The following is a 27,391-nucleotide window of genomic DNA, read 5'->3' as shown; positions in this document are numbered from 1 at the left end:
CAGCTTTAGAAAACCAGGGGGAAAATGTCAGCTGTTCTGTTATTTGTGTTCCATCTCTGATGTCTCTTTTGACTCTAATATTCCTTGGTGGGGAAAAAGGGAATACTTTTAGCCTTATTCCACAATGATGCAATCAGCTAGTTGAATAATTGTTCCTTGATTTAGGCATGATAACTTTCACTAGTACGTAAAGGCCAGTGGAAATAAGAGACACATGAAATCTGGAAAAGGGCAATATAATTTTTTTGGAAATGGGCCAAACTAAGCTGCTTCACACCATCAACCTCTTCACATTTGAATCCAAATTAAAATCAAATTTAGAAAGAGCCTAAATTAAAAAAGCTCACTTAATTCCTTCAATTTGCAAAACTATTCCATTCCATTAGGCAACTAATTTCTACCTGTCAGATAGAGAATGAAAGTGGTCCCTCTCAGGAGGAAACTTTTACTTGTAGTAATTAGGTATGGGGAACCTGAGAAGATGCCTATGCTTTAATAGTTGCCTGTGCTTAATTCTCAGAGCTCATCAACCCATGAGTAGATGCAATTGAAGTGTCAGCTTCAATGGTTTCATGCTACTGAAAGATAAAATGAGGTTACATATTTCATAATTAAATAACAAATTTACTTTAATTTTTATTAGTGAATCAGGAAATGTTACCATTGTGAAATCCAAGTGTATAAATCCCTTTTGTTGATCTATCATTTTAAAAAGCTTTTAGAAACAATATAAAGAGGTCTTGATATCAATTAGAAGATAAGAGCCAGGAAAGTGCAAGTAATGAACAACATCAAGACAATAATAAACAACACAGAGCTAAAAGAACCATACAGACAAAATAAAATTGCTTCTCTTGCAATTCCCCTTGGATTGCACCTCCATTTATCTGTTTACTTCTTCCCTAAAAGCCTGTACTGTACTAGATGAGGAAAAAAAACAAATGTACAATTTGCCACAGAAAATGAAACACTGCACTTGTCACTTAAAACCACTTTTCACTTTGCTTCCTAAAACTCTGTGCAATTTTTAAAAAATGAATCCTGAAAGAGGAAAAACATGCTCATCAGCACTCACGTCTTCATTGTTAGAGGGCTTTTTTTTTCAACATACGGACAATCCATTGCTGAAGCAGTTAGAGGGGGCTGAAATTATCTTTTGATGTTCAGCTGACTGTCTTTTTCTTTTACACTCAGATATATATTATTCCATTGGGGGTAGGGGATCAAAAGGAGTGAGTTATGTTTCTGAATTACACTGTTTCATTGACTTTCAATATATTAAATCACATTTATTGGAAACTGGTTTTGTTTAAAAATGCTGTGTGGTCTTTTTTATGAAGAATAATTCCATGTCATTGGATTCCCAGGTAGGAATTATGTGCATTATGGGAAGGATTAGCTTTATTTGGTGCCTTGCATCAATAGTATTTCCATTTTCCAAAGAAGTAGCTGTTAAAATGGCTATGAATCCCTCTCGATGTGAACATGAACCTTTCAAAGGTTTAAGTATAAAAGGCTCTAAAACCTAAGTTGTTTAAGAAAACAAAAGCCACTTCTAACTGTTTCCATACAAGAAGAGGAACAGCAATTCTTCGTATTCCTGCAGAGTTTATTAAATTGCATAATTATCTTGGAAATAAGTTGATATGAGAAGAATACACACACTGAGAATGCCACAGCTTGGTTTCAAGAAAAGCATATTTGGAAAACAACAACCTTTTATTTTACATTTTCTATAATGCTCAGAGGATATTTTGTTAACATTTTGAAATTTGTTGCATCGGTAGGGGGTTATGATCCCAAAGCATTACATTAGCATAGCTAACACTGTGACATGCAGCCGGGGAAGTAATGGGCTTGATTTGAATTTGTCAGTAAGAAATAATTGAAATAAGTGTTTTTATTAGAGGGAGCAAATCTCAAAAGGTTCTGTTCAGATTTGCAACACTAGAGTGGAGGTTTATCCACTGAGTGCAGAGAGAGAAGGCTGCAGCAAGCTAGGGATAGCGTACCTGAGTGGAGCAGGGCTGGGGACAGGCTGAGGAGCTGGGGAGCTCCAGCCTGGATAGCCCCAGGCTGCGGCCTAGCAGAAGGCCAAGGGGTACTGGGGGTTGCAGAGGGCAGCCCAGGGCTAGGCCAAGGCAGCAGGTCCAAACCCTCCTTGCCAGTGATGAGTGGCCTATACTGCAGTCTGCCCCAGGAAGCGGGGGCTAGTTGGTGACTGGCAGTGGCCTAGTGCTGAGGCAAGGTGGGGATAGTGGGTGGGGGTTCCCCTGGGAGGGGAGACCTACTGTGTGTGTACTGCCAGGGGGCAGCACCCAAAGCAAGGGGCACCGGGGTCCTGGGAAGGACATGGGAGCCGAGAAGGAGAGGACAGGCGGATCACCGGCTTGCAGAGGGCGCTCCAGAGGCTGGAGAGCTAATTCCTAAACGACCAGCAGGAGGCGCCGCAGGGGTGAGTCCGCTCCTCTACAGGTACTAAGGTACTAAGGGTTGTCCTGGGCTTGGAGTCTGATGTCCCAGGAGAAAAAAATAAAACACAAATTGCTCCATGCCCCAGGCTGAAAGATGGAAAATAAGTCACCTGAGGCAGCACATTCATTTTTCAGAAGTTGGTGTGATAGAAAAGGGACGCCTCTAGAGCTGGTTGAAAAAAGATCTATTATATACAATATCTATTACGTTTTTACCTTATCGAAACAAAACATTTTGATGATTCAAAATCAAAGCTTTTCTGAACTGGTACATAGACAATTTTTAAATTGTGACTTTGTTCTGATTTGGAATAAAAGCAAATTTTAAAATGTTGGAATTTCCTGCAGAATAGAAAGTCTGTTTTCTGATCAGCTCTAGAACTGTCCATCCAAAGATCCTTGCTCAGGGGCCTATGTAACTCGGGGATGGGGCAAGTGCCTGGAAAGGGATACAGAGAACTCCCTATATCCATCTGACCAAGGACATCTTATCTCAGTACCTAATCTTCCTTGTTGTCACCTATTGTGGGCCAACTGGACTACCCCCCAACCAGTCAGTCCTCCACAATAGGAGAATCCCCACTCCAACAGGGATTTTGGGGAGGAAAGGAGAAGGGATTCTGTCCCTTTTACTATACAGAGAGTTCCAAATCAGAACAATGTCACAATTTTGAAATTGTCCATGTAACCGATTCAGATGTCCCTTCCTTTGTATGTTTGAGAGTTGGAGGCAGGTCTTTCTCACCTTTGAAATTTGTCTCCCTCACTTGGTCAGACAGACTCAAATGTGCTATCCTTGAGGATATGTTGCACAGTTGATCTGCTTGTGCAGACTGTTCCTGAGGAGGTGGTGTGAATAATGTGAAATATGGAGGGTGAGAGGGAGGATGATATAGGTGTAGTGCATGTGTAAATAGTCACACATAGTCAGAACTGAGGATTATATATATTACACAAGTGGGCCCAAAGATTTTATTTTAGGAATGTTCCTTGGTCGTGTAGATGCCGCTCTCACTTTTGCGATGCCACTGCAGCTCTGTAATGAGCACCTTTGTACTCAAGGTTGTAATTAACTTTTTCTAATAGACCTCTGATAGATCTAGCTAACTGGATAAAAATATATTTCTGGCTAATATTTCTCATGTGTGATGCTTTGCTTTTTAAAGTTAATTGGCCATGGATTTGGGGAGATATAAAAGTTTGACAAATGTACTTGCTGACTTTTGGAAAATGTCCTTACTACTCTCATATTTCCAAAGTGTCTTGGACCGCTAGCTACATTATGTAACAACATCCCATCTCTGTGAGATCTAGTATTTCTCCATATTTTGGGGGGACGATTTTACAGAATATTTAGTTATTTGTTTATACAAAGTGGAATACCTTCAACAGGGGAGATTGAGTGTGTCTTGCCCTATGATAGCCTCTATAACCTAATGGTTCAGGCACTCATCTGCGAGTGGGTAGCCACAAGTTCAAATCCCTTTGCCAATTAACATTTAACAAAAAGTAGAACAGCTTCAACAGGAGAGATGGAGAGCTCTTCCCTAGAATGCTCCATATCCCAGTAGTTAGGGCAGTTTGCTGAGAGCAGGGGAAAGCTTAGTTCATATCTCTTATCCACATCAAGCAGTGGGGAGAATTGAACCAGTCTCACCCATATCCTGGGTTAGTGCCTCAACCAGAGGTACACATACCCCTAGGGATACGCAGAGGTCTTCCAGAGGGTACATCAACTCATCTAGATATTTGCCTGGTTTTAGAACAGGCCACATAAAAAGCACTAGCAAAGTCAGTACAAACTAAAATTTCACACAGACAATGACTTGTTTATACTGCTCTCTCTATTATACACTGAAATGTAAGTACAATATTTATATCCCAACAGTTTGGGAAGGGACAAATGGGGAAAGGGAGTTTGTAGCTGGTAAGAGAGGTTAAAAAAACCAAGTTATGATCCAGAATAAGCATGGCCTAAGTCAGACAAGGTGACTCATAGATTTCTGTTGGGAACCAAGAGTGATGAAGGAGAAGACACAGCCCATGTGATGGATGCACTTTTGTTTCATTCAGAAGCTGCTTTGTTTATTGAGTCCTTCAATGTGCATAAGCTTCCAGAATTTAAACTCAAAAGTCGCTCATTTGGTATACTCCTAGTTTTGTTTTGTTTGGGTGGGAGGAAGGAGGCGTTTGATTGGATGGTATGAGGTAATGCAGAGTACATATACCCTACGGTACTATACGTACACCCCAGATGATACAATGGAAAGGTGGTCCTTTTACCCTTGTTTAATACATAACTAAGTTTTAATTAAATCTGAAGAGAAAGGGTAAATGTACCTAAAAACTGATAGTTTGCTCCCCATCCAGTTCACATAGTATGTCCTGATACTGAACTGCAACATGCCGAAATGTCCTGATCATATAAAAGAATCCCTCACAGTAGAAAGTTATGCAGCTATCAGTCATCAAATATTTCTAACTGGTAAAAACAATAAGGAGTGCGGTGGCACCTTAAAGACTAACAGATTTATTTGGGCCTAAGCTTTCGTGGGTAAAAAATACCCACTTCTTCAGATGCATGGAGTAAAAATTACAAATGTAGGCATTATTATACTGACACATGAAGAGAAGGGAGTTACCTCACAAGTGGAGAAGCAGTGTTGACAGGGCCAATTCAATCAGGGTGGATGTGGTCCACTCCCAATAATTGATGAGGAGGTGTCAATTCCAAGAGAGGAAAAGTTGCTTTTGTCATGAGCCAGCCACTCCCAGTCCCTATTCAAGCACTAACCCAGGAACCAATCCCTGTAACAAACCTTGTTGCCTCTCTGTCCCCATATCTACTCTAGGACACCATCAGAGGACCCAACCACATCAGCCACACCATCAGGGACTCATTGACCTGCACATCTACTAATGTGATATATGCCATCATGTGCCAGCAATGCCCCTCTGCCATGTACATTGCCCAAACCGGACAGTCTCTATGTAAAAAGAATAAATGGACACAAATCAGACATCAGGAATGGGAACATACAAAAGCCAGTAGGAGACTATTTCAATCTTCCTGGACATTCTATAACAGATTTAAAAGTAGACATACTTGAACAAAAAAACTTCAGAAACAGACTTCAAAGAGAAACTGCAGAACTAAAATTTATTTGCAAATTTAACACCATTAATTTGGGCTTGAATAGGGACTGGGAGTGGCTGGCTCACGACAAAAGCAACTTTTCCTCTCCTGGAACTGACACCTCCTCGTCAATTACTGAGAGTGGACCACATCCACCCTGATTGAATTGGCCCTGTCAACACTGCTTCTCCACTTGTGAGGTAACTCCCTTCTCTTCATGTGTCAATATAATAATGCCTGCATTTGTAATTTTCACTCCATGCATCTGAAGAAGTGGGTATTTTTTACCCACGAAAGCTTATACCCAAATACATCTGTTAGTCTTTAAGGTGCCACTGCACTCCTTGTGGTTTTTGTGGATATAGACTAACACAGCTATCCCCAATACCTAACTGGTAAAGTACATATTAATGTTATGGTTTATTTTGGTTGCCTAGGCCTAGCTTTGTGGATATGTTTGTGTCAGGGGACATATTTTGTTTTTCTCCTTTGTGCTTTTATTCCCCTCTTTCCATCCCATCTCTCTGTTATCTCTGAAACCTTTTTGGCACTCTTGCAATACATGTCATCTCTAAATATATCAGATCCAATTTTTTAAAAAAACATTCCTGATGTCTTTGTTTATTTTTCAGGCGATACCTCATATTTCCTAGGGTGTTCTTTTTCTCATATATATTCATGCATGCTTGATGGTTTCCTTTGCTACATTCTTCCCTCCTCTCATTTTAGTTGCTTCATGGTTAGCACATTGAGCTATTTGTTTTTAAAAAACATACACAGAATTGTACAAGCTACATCCATGTGGATTTCATAACTAGTATGTTCTAGCATGATATCTAGGACTATAATTGTCGAGTGGTGTCATATTATTATACTGTGTCATGTATGAATGTGATCATCCCCTCACCATTTTGCCCAATCTTTTTAAATAGAAATTCTAATATCAAATTGTTTACAGATTTTGGAGATACAAGGTATAAAATATCTTTTATATTCCCTCACCCACCTTGTCTCTCTAATATCCTGGGACTGACACAAATACAACTACACTGCTTACAAACTTTGGACATTCATAATAGCCACTACCACATTGTGTAGGTTATTTTATGCACAAACTGAGTCACTTTACCTCTCACTAGGGATTCCTAAGCCAGCTAGTCCTTTCCCATCACCTGACTCTCATTCCTGAGTTCCCAAACCACTTCCTTTTGCTGTGGTTTACGCCTAGTGCTTCATTCCCCAGCACCATCCCTCCCGCTGCCTGGCAATCACCTTCCAACTTCTTCCCAGTGCTCAAGTCCCTTCTTCGCTTCCACTGCTTGGTTCCCTCCCACCTCTTTAACCTTGGTCCGAATCTCCTTGTTGGTCCCTCTTACTGCAGAGCCAAGTCCTCTACCAATGTCCTGGCACCATTTCCTCCATGCAATGCTCAGTCACGCTCCATAAAAATTATAAGGGTCCAAATTTGTTATTTATCAAAAAGTGATTGTGTACAACTTATTCTTTAAAAAAGAAGAATCAACCACATTTCTCATGCCATGACTAAAGCTAGCTGAATGAAATTCTGATGAAAAATCGAAATGAAATTTCACAACAGTTTTTGTGATATGAGACATCCCCGTTTGGTATTCCATTTCATGCCCTATTGTGGTATGATTACTCCACAGTGTGAAGTGATGGATTGCAGGATGAGTTCAGACAATATGCCTAACCTGCAGCTTCTGGAGGCCCGTGGGTCATGGGCACCATGTCACCAAGGAGCGGTTGTAGTCTAGGTGTGATATGTACTGCTCATGTTCCAATGCTACATCATATGGAGAATAAGTAGAGTTGTGTTAGTTGAGAGCTCTGTGGTAACAGAAGCTTGAGCTCCCTGAGGAATCTGCACATTTCTTCTTTAACTGCTGACTTTAGTGGGACACTTAATCAGTTTCCTCACACCTGTGGTCTAGGAAAACTCCATCTGCTTTCCCCTCTCTCTCTCTTTTCACAAGCACACATCTATCTGTTGGACATATTAGCCATCCTGCCCATCTTCCCAGAGGCCTGAAACCTCAAACTGGCCTCATATGCAGACAGCTGCAGCAGCACAGGAGCCAGCAAACAAAGCTGTAAACAGGAGAGTTTGAGTGGGAGTTTGCAAGGGGAGTTTGGTGGGAAGACTAAGAGAGGCAGGCAGAGGAACAGACAGGCTAGTGAAGGGAGTGTGTGGTGTTCTAGCAGTGTTTTGATGCTCATTAGGGGTTTGTTTTGCTGTGGGTGGTGGTGTTGTAGTTTGGTTTGTGTTTCCCGGATTTACAGGATTTAGGTGGGAAGCCTATGACAGATACAGAGGCAGCAGTGGTAGTGACCCAACCAGTGGAAGACCCAATGAAGATGACTGGATGTGGAAGCTGCAGCATGTACATGATCCTAGAGGGGGTACCTGAAAAGAGTTTCGTCTGCATGAAGTGCCGCCTGATAGAGCTGATGGAAGAAAAGATCTGAGGATTGGAGATGCAGGTGGAAACTCTGGTTGAGTTTAGAAGTTTGGGTTGGGTTTGGGTTTGAGCGGATGATGGAGCAAAGACATGAGGAGTCTGAAGGGAAAAGCTCAGACTTGCAGATGGAAGCAGGACCAAAGAACTCTGAGGGGAGACTGCTGGGTGAGGAAAGTGGACAGTGGAAGCATGTGACTAAGAGAATCAAGCAGAGGAAAAGACAGGCTAGTGAAGGAGAAATAGAGCTCAGGAACAGGTTTGCAGAGTTGGAAAATGAAGAAGGGGCACAGCAGGTGGTCGCTGAAGGTGAGAGGGCAAAGAAGAGAAGAGCAGCTAGTCCTATAGGAAGAGGGGAAGAGTCAATGGAGATAACAACACCAAATATGAGTCCCAGGAGGATACGAGATGGGTTGTGGAGGTTTGCAAGGGAGAATAGGAATCAAGAGGACTTGCAGCCAGAGGGAACAGGGGATAGAATGGAGAAGAAGAATAGACAGGCCTGTAACCAGAGCTGATCCAGAGAACAGAAGGGTGTGCTGTCTGCCGGGTGCTAAGATACGAGATGTGGACCTGAGGTTGAAGAAGATCCTAACGGGAGTGGGAAAGAATCCACTGATTGTCCTTCATGTGGGAACAAATGATACGGCTAGATTCTCGCTGGAATGTATCAAGGGAGACTATGCCAGGCTGGGGAAGACGCTTAAGGAAATCGAGGCTCAGTGATCTTCAGTGGGATTCTGCCTGTTCCTAGAGAAGGGCAACAAAGGTGTGACAAGATTATGATGATCAACAGATGGCTCAGGCAGTGGTGCTCTAAGGAGGGCTTTGGGATGTATGGCCACTGGGAGACATTCATGGACAGAGGACTGTTCTCTCGGGATGGACTTCACCTGAGTAGGGAGGGAAATAGACTTCTAGGATGGAGGCTGGCACAACTGATTAAGAGAGCTTTAAACTAGGAATTGGGGGGAGATGGTTGGGAGAAGTCCAGGTAATCTCCACGCCGGATTTTAACATTGAGAGGGAAGGAAATGAAGTAAGAAAGGTGTGGGTAGGAGAATGGACAGAAGGAGGAAGGGTAGTGTAGATACCAGTCTAATAGGTGATACTGGCAGTAGAATGTCTGGGCCTAATTGGGCAAAGAATGTGAGCAAAGCCAAACAGCAAAAATTAAGATGTTTGTATACCAGTGCGAGGAGCCTAGGTAACAAAATGGAGGAACTAGAGTTACTGGTGCAGGAAGTGAAACCAGATATTATAGGGATAACAGAAACATGGTGGAATAGTAGTCATGACTGGAGTACAGGTATCAAAGGGTATGTGCTGTTTAGGAAAGAAAGAGAGGCAAAGGTGGTGGAGTAGCATTGTATATCAATGATGAGGTAGACTGTAAAGAAATAAGAAGGGATGGAATGGATAAGACAGAGTCTGTCTCGGCAAAAATCGCATTGGGGAAGAAAGCTACTAGAGCCTTCCCGGGATAGTGCTTGGGGTGTGCTATAGACCACCAGGATCTGATTTGGTTATGGATAGAGACCTTTTTAATGAAGTAAATACTAATGGGAATTGTGTGATCATGGGAGACTTTAACTTCCCAGATATAGACTGGAGGACAAGTGCAGTAATAATAATAGGGCTCAGATTTTCCTGGATGCGATAGCTGATGGATTCCTTCACCAAGTAGTTGCTGAACCAACAAAAGGGGATGCCATTTTAGATTTGGTTTTGGTGAGTAGTGAGGACCTCATAGAAGAAATGGTTGTAAGGGACAACCTTGGTTCGAGTGATCATGAGCTAATTCAGTTTAAACTAAATGGAAGGATAAACAAAAATAGATCTGTATCAAAGGGGTATTTAGTCTGGATCTGTAAAAACAGCAAAGAGTCCTGTGGTACCTTATAGACTAACAGACGTATTGGAGCATGAGCTTTCACCCACGAAAGCTCATGCTCCAATACGTCTGTTAGTCTGTAAGGTGCCACAGGACTCTTTGCTGCAAAAATAGATCTGTGACTAGGGTTTTTGATTTCAAAAGGGCTAACTTTAAAAAAAATTAAGGAAATTAGTTAGGGAAGTGATTGGACTGAAGAACTTGTGGATCTAAAGGTGGAGGAGGCCTGGAATTTCTTCAAGTCAAAGTTGCAGAAACTATCAGAAACCTGCATTCCAAGAAAGGGAAAAAAAATCATAGGCAGGAATTGTAGACCAAGCTGGATGAGCTAGCATCTCAGAGAGGTGATTAAGAAAAAGCAGAAAGCCTACAAGGAGTGGAAGATGGGAGTGATCAGCAAGGAAAGCTACCTTATTGAGGTCAGAACATGTAGGGATAAAGTGAGAAAGGCCAAAAGCCATGTAGAGTTGGACCTTGCAAAGGGAATTAAAACCAATAGTAAAAGAATCTACTAAGAATCTCCTATATAAATAAGAAGAAAACAAAGAAAGAAGTGGGACCACTAAACACTGAGGATGGAGTGGAGGTTAAGGATAATCTAGGCATGGCCCAATATCTAAACAAATATTTTGCCTCAGTCTTTAATTAGGCTAATGAGGAGCTTAGGTTTCAGAGTAGCAGCCGTGTTAGTCTGTATCCGCAAAAATAACAGGAGTACTTGTGGCACCTTAGAGACTAACAAATTTATTACAGCATAAGCTTTCGTGGGCTACAACCCACTTCTTCGGATGCATATAGAGTGAACCATATATTGAGGAGATATATATACACACACATACAGAGAGCATGAACAGGTGGGAGTTGTCTTACCAACTCTGAGAGGCCAATTAAGTAAGAGGAAAAAAACTTTTGAAGTGATAATCAAGATGGCTCAGTACAGACAGTTTGATAAGAAGCAAGTGTGAAAATACTTACAAGGGGAGATAGATTCAATGTTTGTAATGGCTCAGCCATTCCCAATCCCTATTTAGCCCTGAGTTGATTGTGTCTAGTTTGCATATCAATTCCAGCTCAGCCGTCTCTCGTTGGAGTCTGTTTTTGAAGTTTTTCTGTTTTAAGATAGCCACCCGCAGGTCTGTCAAAGAATGGCCAGACAGGTTAAAGTGTTCTCCCACTGGTTTTTGAGTATTATGATTCCTGATGTCAGATTTGTGTCCATTAATTCTTTTGCGTAGAGACTGTCCGGTTTGGCCAATGTACATGGCAGAGGGGCATTGCTGGCACATGATGGCATATATCACATTGGTAGATGTGCAGGTGAACGAGCCACAGATGGTATGGCTGATGTGATTAGGCCCTATGATGGTGTCACTTGAATAGATATGTGGACAGAGTTGGCATCGGGCTTTGTTACAAGGATAGGTTCCTGGGTCAGTGTTTTTGTTCAGTGATGTGTGGTTGCTGGTGAGTATTTGCTTTAGGTTGGGGGGTTGTCTGTAAGCGAGGACAGGTCTGTCTCCCAAGATCTGTGAGAGTAAAGGATCATCTTTCAGGATAGGTTGTAGATCTCTGATGATGCGCTGGAGAGGTTTTAGTTGGGGGCTGAAGGTGACAGCTAGTGGTGTTCTGTTATTTTCTTTGTTGGCCCTGTCTTGTAGGAGGTGACTTCTGGGTACTCGTCTGGCTCTGTCAATCTGTTTTTTCACTTCAGCAGGTGGGTATTGTAGTTTTAAGAATGCTTGATAGAGATCTTGTAGGTGCTTGTCTCTATCTGAGGGATTGGAGCAAATGCGGTTATATCTTAGAGCTTGGCTGTAGACAATGGATCGTGTGGTGTGTCCTGGATGGAAGCTGGAGGCATGTAGGTAAGTGTAGCGGTCAGTAGGTTTCCGGTACAGGGTGGTATTTATGTGACCATCGCTTATTAGCACAGTAGTGTCCAGGAAATGGACCGCTTGTGTGGATTGATCTAGGCTGAGGTTGATGGTGGGATGGAAATTATTGAAATCATGGTGGAATTCCTCAAGGGCTTCTTTTCCATGGGTCCAGATGATGAAGATGTCATCAATGTAGCGCAAGTAGAGTAGGGGCGTTAGGGGACGAGAGCTAAGGAAGCGTTGTTCTAAGTCAGCCATAAAAATGTTGGCATACTGTGGGGCCATGCGGGTACCCATAGCAGTGCCCTGACTTGAAGGTATATATTGTCCCCAAATGTGAAATAGTTGTGGGTGAGGACAAAGTCACAGAGTTCAGCCACCAGGTTAGCTGTGACATTATCGGGGATACTGTTCCTGATAGCTTGTAGTCCATCTGTGTGTGGAATATTGGTGTAGAGGGCTTCTACGTCCATAGTGGCCAGGATGGTGTTTTCTGGAAGATCACCGATGGATTCTAGTTTCCTCAGGAAGTCAGTAGTATCTCGAAGATAGCTAGGAGTGCTGGTAGCGTAGGGTCTGAGGAGAGAGTCCACATAACCAGACAAGCCTGATGTTAGGGTGCCAATGCCTGAGATGATGGGGCGTCCAGGATTTCCAGGTTTATGGATCTTGGGTAGCAAATAGAATGTCCCTGGTCGGGGTTCTAGGCATGTGTCTGTACAGATTTGTTCCTGTGCTTTGTCAGGGAGTTTTTTTAGCAGATGGTGTAGTTTCTTTAGGTAATCCTCAGTGGGATCAGAGGATAATGGCCTGTAGAATGTGGTGTTAGAGAGCTGTCTAGCAGCCTCTTGGTCATATTCCAATTTATTCATGATGACGACAGCACCTCCTTTGTCAGCCTTTTTGATAATGATGTCAGGGTTGTTTCTGAGGCTGTAGATGGCGTTGTGTTCAGCATGGCTGAGGTTATGGGGCAAGTGATGTTGCTTATCCACAATTTCAGCCTTTGCACGTTGACGGAAGCAATCTATGTAGAAATCCAGTCTGTTGTTTCGACCGTCCGGAGGAGTCCACGCAGAATCCTTTTGTTTGTAGTGCTGGTAGGGGGGATTCTGTGGGTTAGTATGCTGTTCAGAGGTATGTTGGAAATATTCTTTGAGTCGGAGACGTCGAAAGTAGGATTCTAGGTCACCGCAGAACTGTATCATGTTCGTGGGTCTGGAGGGACAAAAGGAGAGGCCCCGAGATAGGACAGACTCTTCTGCTGGGCTAAGAGTATAGCTGGAAAGGTTAACAATATTGCTGGGTGGGTTAAGGGAACTACTGTTGTGGCTCCTTGTGGCATGTAGCAGTTTAGATAGTTTAGTGTCCTTTTTCTTTTGTAGAGAGGCAAAGTTTGTCTTGTAAATGGCTTGTCTAGTTTTTGTAAAGTCTAAAAAGGCTGACAAAGGAGGTGCTGTCGTCATCATGAATAAATTGGAATATGACCAAGAGGCTGCTAGACAGCTCTCTAACACCACATTCTACAGGCCATTATCCTCTGATCCCACTGAGGATTACCTAAAGAAACTACACCATCTGCTAAAAAAACTCCCTGACAAAGCACAGGAACAAATCTGTACAGACACATGCCTAGAACCCCGACCAGGGACATTCTATTTGCTACCCAAGATCCATAAACCTGGAAATCCTGGACGCCCCATCATCTCAGGCATTGGCACCCTAACATCAGGCTTGTCTGGTTATGTGGACTCTCTCCTCAGACCCTACGCTACCAGCACTCCTAGCTATCTTCGAGATACTACTGACTTCCTGAGGAAACTAGAATCCATCGGTGATCTTCCAGAAAACACCATCCTGGCCACTATGGACGTAGAAGCCCTCTACACCAATATTCCACACACAGATGGACTACAAGCTATCAGGAACAGTATCCCCGATAATGTCACAGCTAACCTGGTGGCTGAACTCTGTGACTTTGTCCTCACCCACAACTATTTCACATTTGGGGACAATATATACCTTCAAGTCAGCGGCACTGCTATGGGTACCCGCATGGCCCCACAGTATGCCAACATTTTTATGGCTGACTTAGAACAACGCTTCCTTAGCTCTCGTCCCCTAACGCCCCTACTCTACTTGCGCTACATTGATGACATCTTCATCATCTGGACCCATGGAAAAGAAGCCCTTGAGGAATTCCACCATGATTTCAATAATTTCCATCCCACCATCAACCTCAGCCTAGATCAATCCACACAAGCGGTCCATTTCCTGGACACTACTGTGCTAATAAGCGATGGTCACATAAATACCACCCTGTACCGGAAACCTACTGACCGCTACACTTACCTACATGCCTCCAGCTTCCATCCAGGACACACCACATGATCCATTGTCTACAGCCAAGCTCTAAGATATAACCGCATTTGCTCCAATCCCTCAGATAGAGACAAGCACCTACAAGATCTCTATCAAGCATTCTTAAAACTACAATACCCACCTGCTGAAGTGAAAAAACAGATTGACAGAGCCAGACGAGTACCCAGAAGTCACCTCCTACAAGACAGGGCCAACAAAGAAAATAACAGAACACCACTAGCTGTCACCTTCAGCCCCCAACTAAAACCTCTCCAGCGCATCATCAGAGATCTACAACCTATCCTGAAAGATGATCCTTTACTCTCACAGATCTTGGGAGACAGACCTGTCCTCGCTTACAGACAACCCCCCAACCTAAAGCAAATACTCACCAGCAACCACACATCACTGAACAAAAACACTGACCCAGGAACCTATCCTTGTAACAAAGCCCGATGCCAACTCTGTCCACATATCTATTCAAGTGACACCATCATAGGGCCTAATCACATCAGCCATACCATCTGTGGCTCGTTCACCTGCACATCTACCAATGTGATATATGCCATCATGTGCCAGCAATGCCCCTCTGCCATGTACATTGGCCAAACCGGACAGTCTCTACGCAAAAGAATTAATGGACACAAATCTGACATCAGGAATCATAATACTCAAAAACCAGTGGGAGAACACTTTAACCTGTCTGGCCATTCTTTGACAGACCTGCGGGTGGCTATCTTAAAACAGAAAAACTTCAAAAACAGACTCCAACGAGAGACGGCTGAGCTGGAATTGATATGCAAACTAGACACAATCAACTCAGGGCTAAATAGGGATTGGGAATGGCTGAGCCATTACAAACATTGAATCTATCTCCCCTTGTAAGTATTTTCACACTTGCTTCTTATCAAACTGTCTGTACTGAGCCATCTTGATTATCACTTCAAAAGTTTTTTTCCTCTTACTTAATTGGCCTCTCAGAGTTGGTAAGACAACTCCCACCTGTTCATGCTCTCTGTATGTGTGTGTATATATATCTCCTCAATATATGGTTCACTCTATATGCATCCGAAGAAGTGGGTTGTAGCCCACGAAAGCTTATGCTGTAATAAATTTGTTAGTCTCTAAGGTGCCACAAGTACTCCTGTTATTTTTGAGGAGCTTAGGGATACTGGGAGGATAACAAATGGCAATAAGGATATGGAGGTAGATATTACCACATCTGAGGTAGAAGCCAAACTTGAACAGCTTAATGGGACTAAATCGGGGGGGACAGATAATCTTCATCCAAGATTATTAAAGGAACTGGCACATGAAATTGCAAGACCATTAGCAAGAATTTTTAATGAATCTGTAAACTCAGGGGCTGTACCATATGACTAGAGGATTGCTAACATAGTTCCTATTTTTAAGAAAGGGGGGAAAAAGTGATCCGGGTAACTACAGGCCTGTCAGTTTGACATCTGTAGTATGCAAGGTCTTGGAAAAAATTTGAAGGAGAAAGTAGTTAAGGACACTGAGGTCAATGGTAATTGGGACAAAATACAACATGGCTTTACAAAAGGTAGATCGTGCCAAACCAACCTGATCTCCTTCTTTGAGAAGGTAACAGATTTTTTTAGACAAAGGAAATGCAGTGGATCTAATCTACCTCGATTTCAGTAAGGCATTTGATACGGTTCCACATGGGGAATTATTAGCTAAATTGGAAAAGATGGGGATCAATATGAAAATTGAAAGGTGGATAAGGAACTGGTTAAAGGGGAGACTACAACAGGTCATACTGAAAGGTGAACTGTCAGGCTGGAGGGAGGTTACTAGTGGAGTTCCTCAGAGATCAGTTTTGGGACCAATCTTATTTAATCTTTTTATTACTGACCTTGGCACAAAAAGTGGGAATGTGCTAATAAAGTTTGCGGATGACACAAAGCTGGGAGGTATTGCCAATACCGAGAAGGACTGGGATATCATACAGGAAGATCTGGATGACCTTGTAAACTGGAGTAATAGTAATAAGATGAAATTTAATAGTGAAAAGTGCAAGGTCATACATTTAGGGATTAATAACAAGAATTTTTGTTATAAGCTGGGGACGCATCAGTTGGAAGTAACAGAGGAGGAGAAGGACTTTGGAGTATTGGTTGATCACAGAATGACTATGAGCCGCCAATGTGATATGGCCGTGAAAAAAGCTAATGTGGTCTTGGGATGCATCAGGTGAGGTATTTCCAGTATAGATAAGGAGGTGTTAGTACTGTTATACAAGGCACTGGTGAGACCTCATCTGGCATACTGTGTGCAGTTTTGGTCTCCCATGTTTAAGGAGGATGAATTCAAACTGGAACAGGTACAGAGAAGGGCTCCTAGGATGATCCGAGGAATGGAAAACCTGTTTTATGAAAGGAGACTCAAAGAGCTTGGCTTGTTTAGCCTAACCAAAAGAAGGCTGAGGGGAGATATGATTGTTCTCTATAAATATATCAGAGGAATAAATACCAGGGAGGGAAAGGAATTATTTAAGCTCAGTACCAATGTGGACACAAGAACAAATGGATATAAACTGGCCATCAGAAAGTTTAGAATTGAAATTAGATGAAGGCTTCTAACCATCAGAGGAGTGAAGTTCTGGAACAGCTTTCCAAGGGGAGCAGTGGGGGCAAAAGACATATCTGGCTTCAAGACTAAGCTTGATACATTTATGGAGGGGGTGGTATGATGGGATAGCCTAATTTTGGCAATTAATTGGTCTTTGACTATTAGCGGTAAATATGCCCAATGGCCTGTGATGGGATGTTGGATGGGGTCAGATCTGAGTTACTACAGAGAATTCTTTCCTGGGTGTCTGGCTGATGAGTCTTGCCCACATTGCCATATTTGGAAGGAAGGAAGGAATTTTCCTCCAGGGCAGATTGGCAGAGGCCCTGGGACGTTTTTGCCTTCCTCTGCAGTGTGGGGCACGGGTCACTTGCTGGAAGATTCTCTGCACCTTAAAGTCTTTAAACCATGATTTGAGGACTTCAAAGGCTCAGACATAGGTTTGATACAGGAGTGGGTGGGTGAGATTCTGTGGCCTGCATTGTGCAGGAGGTCAGACTAGACGATCATAATGGTCCCTTCTGACCTTAAAGTCTATGATTCTATGATTAGGAGTTTGGGGTACACTGCTTGCCAAGGTTACAGACGGAGTATTGTGCCTTGAAGCCTGTGGGTCCTATTGAATGGCTTTATAAAGAGCCCCAGATTTATTTTAAATCAACTCTGATGGACTACAAAAATGCACAAAACAAATTAGATCAGAAATTCCGGATAAAAGTATAAATTAAAAACACTGAAGGTAATGAAGCTAATTTAGAACACTAGATAACTGAGTATCCATATTCTATAATATTTTATTTCCATGTTGAGCTTCATATGCTCAAATGCCTTCTTGCTCTTGTCTGGAGCTTAGCCCTAAAGTATTCTGATTCCCAAGTGATATCATTGTTCCCATATTGATAGCTGGGGGATAAACTATATCTAATTTTCTTTTGTAGTCTTGGCCTAGATTTAGACAAAAACTTTTACGATTAGCAATGCCAGTTATGGAACAATCTTATTATAATGCAGCATAGAATACAACAGGTTACACTGCATGATTCTTGTGATTCATGTGTTTTCCAAATCAAATAAATGGAAAAGCCATGGACTGCTGCAATTCAAACAAGAGGTTTGCCAGGCTGTTTCATGGAGGATACTATAGGTCAGTAGTACATTGGTTCAGAGGACAGTCATTTACTATATCCATCATTTCTGCCACTATCTAACCACATGTCTCAAATGTATAATAAATACAGCCTCTGGCTGGACTTAATCACTATATTTTAAAGGCTATAAGTACTTGATTTTAGCTTTGGTCTAAATCATGAGCAATAAGCTAGAAGAGGTATGTGAGACAAGGGAAATATATGGCAAGAATTTGAACTTAACCTAAATGAGTTATTTGAAGCATGAACATTTTCATTTATTAATAACATTTATATTTGATTAGTGGTGAATGCTATTGAACTCTGAAAAAACTGAAAGTGACCTGTAGATATTTTTCACACTGCATGTGCTTATGCCTATTAAAAAGCAGAGCTCTGCTTGAGAAATGGCGTTATTATAATCAGATCTGCATGTTGTCTATATTTTAAGTCGAGTAAGACTCCTGTATTGTTAATGAATTAATGCTCTTACAAATCTGGTTTGTGCTTTTAAGCCATTGCTTAAACAGAGAAAAAGAATGTGGGATTCTATTGTTTTGTTTTAACATAGTGTTTTGCCTGTCATAGTAGGTAAATTTAATCTGCATTATTAGTAACTGTCAACAGCATACTTTGAGCAGAAGGCAAATACAGCAGGTGGTAAAAAAGAGGAGATGGCTGAAAGCAGAGAAGCAAAACAAATGATTGCCAGGAACTGCTAATCTAGTTATGCATAAATTTAAGATAAATTAAAATGCATGCAAAGCTTCTGCTGAAGGTGAATGCTTGACAGAAAAGGAGATAAATTGACCAATTGTTGTTATAAGACCATTTGTCAGAGAGCTAAAGTGCTAAAACCCTCTATAATCCTCTAATTGCTTTGATGCAACTTTTATAAACTTGACCCACCAGACATTTTGAACCTCAGCAGTGACTGACGCTGATGCAATGAACTTGTGGCATACAAGACCACTGCTTTGTTTACTAACATTTCATATAGGTGACCCTTTTGACTTACTGTTTCTAAATTTGGCCCCATTGGGTGATCACCACTAAACTCTTTATAATTGCCTTTACAAGTAACTATCATTTACCAAAGTATCCCTTATACTAAGTATAGGGAATATTGAAAACACCACAGTAAAGCTCTGAATATACACCGGCAAAATTGTAAAAGTGTCCATTGCATATTTTAAAGTACCCAACATAACAATTATTTTGGAGACTTCATAGAGAAGGGGTGAGGTCCCAGGGGACTGGATAAGGGGAAATATAGTACCTATCTTTAAAAGGGGGAACAAAGAGGACCTGGGGAATTATAGAAAAGTCAGCCTAACTTCAGTACTTGGAAAGATAGTGCAACTAATTATGAAACAGTCAGTTTGTAAACATCAGGAGGATAACAGAGTGATAAGTAACCACTAACATGGATTTGTCATGAACAAATCAAGCCAGACCAACCTAATTTCCTTCTTTGACAGGGTTACTGGGTTAGTGGGTGGGGGAAAGGTATACATGATATATCTTGATTTTAATAAGACTTTTGACAGCATCCCACATAACATTCTCAGAAGCAAACTTGGAAAATATGGTCTAGATGAAATTCATATAAGGTGGGTGCCCAATTGGTTGAAAAACTATACTCAAAAGAGGACTTATCAATGGTATCAAAGTGGGAGAATATATCTAGTGGGGTCTTGCAACGGTCTATCCTAGGTTCAGTACCTTTCAAAATTTTCATTCATGTCTTGTATAATGGGGTGGAGATTATGTTTATCAAATTTGCAGATAACACCAAACTGGGAGGGGTTGCAAGCACTTTGGAGGAGAGGATTAGAATTCAAAATGACTTTGAAAAATTGGATTAGTGATCTGAAATCAAAAAGATGAAACATAATGGAGACAAATGCAAAGTATTTCATTTAGGAAGGAAAAATCAAATGCCCAAATACAAAATGGGGAATAAATGGTTAGGCAGCATTACTACTGAAAAAAATCTGGGAGTTATAGTGGGTCATAAAATGAATATGAACTAACAATGTGATGCAGTTGTGAAAAAAGGTAATGTCATTTGGGGGCTATATTAATAGGAGTGTCATATTTAAAACATGGGAGGTAATTGTCCTGGTTTACTCAGCACTGGTGAGTTCTGATCTGAGCATTGTGTCCAGTTTTGGGTGTCACACTTTAAACTTTTGTTACTGTCCTCTAGACTCTTTCCAATTTTCCACATATTTCTTAAAGATCTGGGTATGTTTAGTATTGAGAAAAGAAGTCTGAAGGGGGTCTTGGTAACAGTTTTCAAATATGTTAAGGGCTGGTATAAAGAGGATGGTGATCAATTGTTCTCTGTGTCCACTGAAGGTAGGAGAAGTAGTAATGGGGCTAATCTGCAGCAAGGGAGATTTGGGTTATAAATTAGGAAAAACTTTCCAACTATAAGGATAGTTAAGTTCTGGAATAAGTTACCAAGGAATGTTGTGGAATCCCCATTGTTGGAGGATTTTAAGAACAGATTGTAAAAACACTTGTCAGGGATGGTTTAGGAATAATTAATCCTGCCTCAGCAATGGGAGTTGGACTACATGACCTCTTGAGATTCCTTCTAGTCCTACATTTCTATAATAACTTGCTTCTCAGTGTGGAATATGGAAAAGAAAACATTACAAGTAGGGCTGTGCAAGGAAAAGGGAAGGAGAGATGGATTTTTCTTTTTTACTTTCCGTGTTTGATACGTACAGGTTTGGAGAGGTGGGTCACCCTAGGCATCTGTCTCCCCATTAGACCATAGGAATGGGAATTATTCCAAGGCTGCCCATATATTCCTAGATAAACTGATTTAAGGTGGGAGACCTGAAGGATTTCACTCATCTCTCTCTCTGCTGTCACCTATCCCTAACACTGTATTTTAAACTTTCAGCAGCCAGCAAGGAGGAGCAGGTGCCTTTAAAATATTTGGGCTAGCTATATAACCACTAATGATGGTGAACTGGGGAGGGCAGATTGATAGATTTCTATTTGGCCTTGGGAGGATAGAAAGCTGTTACCTAGATATCTTCTCTAGTCACAATAAAGGTGATATCTTCTTGTTTTGTAAAACTTTCCGGAAATGGTTTGGTCCAATTATTTTAATACACAAACAAATGCCTTCTGATATAGATTTCAGACTTATCATTATGCGAATGGAAGCTTAAGAGCTGACAATTTCTTCATTCCTAAAAGGATATGTTTCCTTGGAATTGCACCCTACCATCTGCCAGCCAAGAAGAGCGCATTTTCAAGGCTCAGCTGGACCTGGATCTTCTGAAAGATACTTGTATCAGGGGGTAGCCGTGTTAGTCTGTATCTACAAAAACAACAAGGAGTCTGGTGGCACCTTAAAGACTAACAGATTTATTTGGGCATAAGCTTTCGTGGGTAAAAACCTCACCACCTAGGTGTCCTGGCCATGCATTATATATCATATACCATTTGGTCAATAGTGAACTGTTACACTTTTTTTTAAAAAACTGATGTACAAAAGCAATAGCACAGGGAGTTTGAATAACTGGGAACATAAGCCCCGGAGAACTCATAATGTTCCATGGGGCTTTAGCTAAGTTCTTCTCTGAAGTTTCATACCTTCAAAACTTAGAATCTTAGCTTCTGCCCTGCAATATTTAGGAACTTTACAAGTTTCAGACCAACTTAACTCTCCCCAGCACAGGGCAGATGGAAAGGAGGGTGCAGAACAGCCCTAAGTAGTAAGGAGGTGCAAGACTTACTGTAGATGTGCTCAGACACCCTACTGCAAATACTTCTGGCCAGCAAACCCAGTTGCTCTAGCTGCCAGTGGGAGCTGCTGGTTCTATTAGCAGCATAGCTGAGGTGAAGCAGCTTCTGAGGAATTTAGCCAAACTTCTAAGAAAAGGAGTTACAGAGAAACTCCACAGGAGCTCTGCAACATGCAGGGAAGCTTGTGTTCAAATACCGTAGCGTAATTAAGTCAACTGGGGCATAATGTTTCAGGTTGTTTAGAACAAAGTCCTATATGAAGTCAATCTTCTATTATGCTCTGTTTAGTTGTTTTCCTCTTTAGAGAATTCAACAGAACTGATGGCCACAGAGCCATGTCAGCACCATAATTGTCTTTTTCTCCTTATGATGTCGGCATTAGTTACATTTTTGAATTTCCAATATAAGCATTTCATCATAATGTCTTAGTAAGCTGACTAGCATTATTTGAGGACTGAAAAAGAAACGCTTTGATCCTATTGGACTCCTCAGATCAACTTAACAAAGCTTACCCTCAAGAGTTTTAATTATGAAGAGACTTCATGCTATTTGAAAATAAACTTTTGCAATAGCTCTGGTTAAACAAAAATCTTTGCTTTCTACTTTCCTTCTGATGTAAACTATTCACGAATGCCTCTAGTAATGTAGTGTACATGTAGTCGATAGTTAAATAGTGAGAGATGTGCATACGTTTTCTGGTTTCACTCTGATTCAACAGCAAGAAGTAAAATTCTGCTCTTGTGAGTGCTTCCCTTCACATTTTAATGTTTAGATATTTTGGATCTATTCCTATGTTCAAAAATGTAGATACAATCTTAGGGATTTAAAACTCCACACATCCCGCCAAGGATATTTGACCTTGCAGAGTGGATTTTATTAGAACACACTGAGTTCTTGTATTTTAAAAAATACTTAACCACTCTTTGCAATTTATTGCTAATGGGCTGGGAATGAATACACAGAGAAATAAACTACCATTGTTTTTGATTATTTTCATCTGTTGAAAAGCATTGCTTTTTGCTGACCTGATTTTGTATATATTTCCTTATGCAGCCTGTTGTCAGACTGTAGGATTCACTGCCATAGGAGGTGGTGGAAACAAAAATTTGGTTGGATTAAGAAAAAAATACACATCTGAATAGCTTTATGACCTTCAACAATATTTATGGATAAGCAAAGGAAGCTGATAAGAGATAATTAAGTCTCACATTTCAGAGAGTAAGATCTACCTGTAGGTGTTGAGAAAGAAATAATGCTTATACATAAATGATGTAAAACTTTGCAGAAGAATGCATTAAGTGCTATGCAGGGTGAGGATTCACCTTCCTTTAGAGGGAGGAGTCAAGACTGGATGATTAAACATGGTATGGCAACTACAGTTGTGTGTTTCCATGTGAGCATGGAAACCTCATGCACAAGTCTTAACATCAGGAAAGTCTTAAGTGACTGGGGGGAAAGTGAATAATAAGGTATCTGAAGAAAAGGATGAAAATTAGATCTGGCCACAAAATAGAAAACAAATATCATTAATATTTGGTAAGATTTTGTTTTACATTGAAATTTTCTTTTTGTCAACTTTTTCCTGTCAGCTCTGCTGAAAATTATAGCTAAATCACTTCTCCAGGAGCTCAGTTGTGGACATTCCAGCTTCCTCATTGTGGAGACTGCAAGAGCTCCATAGAGAGTTTTGGTTGCACAGACACAGATGCCATTTTCTATCCAGAATGTAGTAGGCACACAGTTAAATGGTTTGCACCCTGGCTCTCTGAGGGCTGGTCTACACTAACCCCCCAATTCGAACTAAGATACGCAACTTCAGCTACGTGAATAACGTAGCTGAAGTCGACGTACCTTAGTTCGAACTTACCGCGGTCCAGACGCGGCAGGCAGGCTCCCCCGTCGACTCCGCGTACTCCCTAATAGCATCTAATCCATATCCTACTGAAGTCAATATAAATCTTTCCTATAACTTCAATTGGCTTTGGATCAGGCCCATATTCTCTTGATGCAGTAATGTGGGGGTCCTGAGTAGGACATTTTTCAGTGGTGGGCTCTTCATTTTAATAAACAGGTATCAATGGAAATCTGTAAAGAAACTTCTTGAAATTTACTTTTTTATGGGTCTTTTCTTATGGACTTGTACTATATCAAGATCATTTGATCAGAACACAATACATTCAATCCACTAAGGGTTACTTAAATTAAGCATCCCCCTATAATTAACATACAACTATGCTGACTTTATTACTTACTTTATCACTAAGTAGCCTGTGCATGAACATTTCTAAGCTGTTACAGTGTGTAACTTTATGCACTTTATCCTTACAGTTAACATGGCTAGAAATATAAATTATAAGATTCATGCCATCAATATAATCTTATTGAAACAGAGTATGACAAACGCATAACAAATAGCACGGCACTTTTTAATTAGAATTTGTTATAAGACCATTATATATTTAGTGCTCTGTGAGGTGAGGATTCATCATTTGACACATCATTTCAGGTGTGTGAGGCACAGGATCCAAAAAGCATGCAGGCTCCCTGCGGCTGGTAAGACACATGTCTGGTGTTGTAAAGGCAGCTGGGAGACTAAAGGAGTAAACCAGCTGAGTTTGCCAATGGAGGAAGGCAGGAGGTAGGGGTGTGTGTGTGGTTTTTGTTTGTCTGTTTTGTTTGTCATCACTTGCTGATGAAAGCCGGGCAGGGGGAAACACTCAACAGGAGAGTTTTCTGTTGGTGGAGTCCCTCAGGTAAGAGAAGCAGGTAAGAGATCTGCAAAAGGAGGTGGCTTGTTGGCGTAGCATCTGGAAGCACAAGAACTTCAGATACAGGATGGACATGGAAACATCTGGGACAGGGATTGCTAGCCAGTAACAGCAGCACCAAGAGAGGAAGGAATACCAGTTGCCCTAGGGGGAGAAAAGTGGCTGCTGGCCACCTTGAGCAGTAGACAGTGCTCTATTTACCACCCAGCTCCTCTGCCCATCGCAGTCAAAAACAGGTATGCTCTACTAGCAACAGTAGGTGAGGAGCAGACCCAATGGCTGAGAAGGAGGAGCCTCCTGCCTTCATGGCTGGGAGGCTTACAGCCCACTGTACCCAGGAATAGGGGGCATAGAGTGCTGGTGGTCAGGGAATCCATTCTGAGGGGAATGGAGGAATCCATCTGCCAACCTTACATGATGTCCTTGGAGGTGTGCTGTCTGCCTGGATCCCACATCTGAGAAGTTACTGAGGCTCATCCATCCCTCTGACAACTACCCCAGGCGGGCATTAATGATACTGCCAGATATGACCATGAGCAGATCAACACTGACTACACAGGGTTCTGGGAGGGAGGGTGAAGGAGTCAGGGGTTGGGTTCTTGTCCATACTCCTGTTTGAGGGTAAAGGCTGAGGCAGGAACACATGCATCTTGGAAATGAATACATGGCTTTGCAAATGGTGTTGACAGGAGGCCTTCATCTTCATAGACTGATAGGGTTGGAAGGGACCTCAGGAGGTCACCTAGTCCAACCCCCTGCTCAAAGCAGGACCAATCCCCAGACAGATTTTTGCCACAGACCCCTAAATGCCCCCCCTCAAGGATTGAACTCACAATCCTGGGTTTAGCAGGCCAGTGCTCAAACCACTGAGCTATCCCTCACCCTTCACCCACAGGATGGCATATCAGTAAGGAGATCTGCTGGGAGGAGATGAGGGTCACTTGACCAAGAAGGGGAAGAGCATTTTCCCACAAAGCCTCACCAAAGTACTGAGGAGGGTTTTAAACTAAATTCAAAAGGGGCAGGTGACAAATCCCACCATTAAGCATAAAAAGGTGACCTTAACAGAAGGCTAGCTTTTGAGGTGGGGGCATGGAAAATTACAATAGGGTCATAGGAGCAACAAGAGGGAAATCAGTGGGGGAATCTGTTCTATATCTTAGATATCTATACACAAATGCAAGGAGTATGTGAAATAAACAGAAATAACTGGAAGTATTAGTGCATTAGATAAATTATAACATAATTGGTGTCACAGAGACTTGGTGGGATAAATATCATGAATATAGGCATAGTGGGGTATAGCTTGTTCATGAAAGATGGGGGGCGAAGAGAAGAGTGGTGTATTATACATTGACAGTACTCTGTTCTGAGGTTCATAGGGAGGTGAAAGACAGACAAGCTGAAAGTCTCTGGGTAAAGATAAAAGGGGAAATATTGAGGTGACATCATGGTAGGGGTCTATAAAGATCACCAGATCAAAAAGGCGGATGAGGCATTTCTAGAACAAATAGCAGAAATATCCAAAACACAAGACCTGGTAGCAATGGGCAGACATCTCTTGGAAAAGTAATACTGTGAAACAAACAAACAAAAAAATTCCAGTAAATTCTTGGAATGTATTGGGAACAAGTTTTTGTTTCAGAAAGTAGAGGAAGTAACTAGAGGACAGCCATTTTAAACTTGATTCTGGCCAACAGGGAGGAATTGATTGCAAATGTGAAGGTGAAAGGCAATTTGGGTGAAAGTGATCATGAAATGATGATTTAATTATTCTAAGGAAAGGAAGAGGTGAGAGCAATAGAATAAGGACAATGGACTTCAAAAAAGAAAACTTTCATAAAACTCAGAGAACCGATAAGATCTGATGATAAGAAAATCTAAGGGATAAAGGAGTTCAAGAGCTGGCAGTATCTCAAGGAAACACTGTTAAAAGCAAACATGCAAATTACTCAGATGAGTAGGAAAGATAGTAAGAGTCCAATATGGCTCCATCAGGAGCTCTTTAATTACCTGAAAATCTAAAAGGAATTATGCAGAAAGTGGAAACCTGGAGAAATTGCTATGGAGGAGTACAAAAGAATAGCGCCAGCATGTAGAGACAAAATCGGAAAGGCTAAGGCACATAGAGTTACACTTAGGAAGGGACATAAGGCAGTAAGAAAAGATTCTTTATAACATTAGGAGAAAGAGAAGATTAGTGCAGGTCCACTACTTAACGGAGAAGGAGAGCTAATAACAGATCACATCAAGACAAATGATGTGTTTAATGCATCTTTTGCTTCACTCTTCACTAAAAATGTTAATGGTGATCAGCTACTCAACTCAATTAATATTAACAAGGGGGGAGGAATGAAAGCCAAAATAAGGAAAGAACAGATTAAAGAATATTTAGGTAAGTTAGATGTATTCAAGTCAGCAAGGCCAATGAAGTTCACGTGAGGATACTTAAGGAACTAGTTGAAGGAATTTCTGAACCATTAGCAATTATCTTCAAGAACTTATGGAGGATGGATGAAGTTCCATAGGACTGGAGAAGGGCAAACACAGTACTTATCTTCAAAAGGGGAAAAAAGAAGACCTGGGGAATTATACTCAAACAAATTATTCAACTATGAATTTGTAAGCAAGTAGAGGACAATCAGGTTACGAGGAATAACCAACAAAGAAAGGAAGCCATTTTTCAGTGAATGTGGCACCCCTTTTTTTTAATTGGCTAATTCACAAATAGTTTTGTATTGCCTGAAACTGCATTTTTTATTTATGAATAAACTATTTCCCCCCAAAAAATTCCATTGGGTCTAGTCAGGAATACACATGAATATTACCTGGTACTCAGGATTATGTAGGAACAGGCTCTTCAAGAATATTTCTCCACTCGTATGCTGGGTTTTTTTTTCATTGCCAA

Source organism: Emys orbicularis, chromosome 2 (genome assembly GCF_028017835.1).
Source record: "Emys orbicularis isolate rEmyOrb1 chromosome 2, rEmyOrb1.hap1, whole genome shotgun sequence".
NCBI lineage: Eukaryota > Metazoa > Chordata > Testudines > Emydidae > Emys > Emys orbicularis.
Note: the sequence above shows the minus strand (reverse complement) of the source record.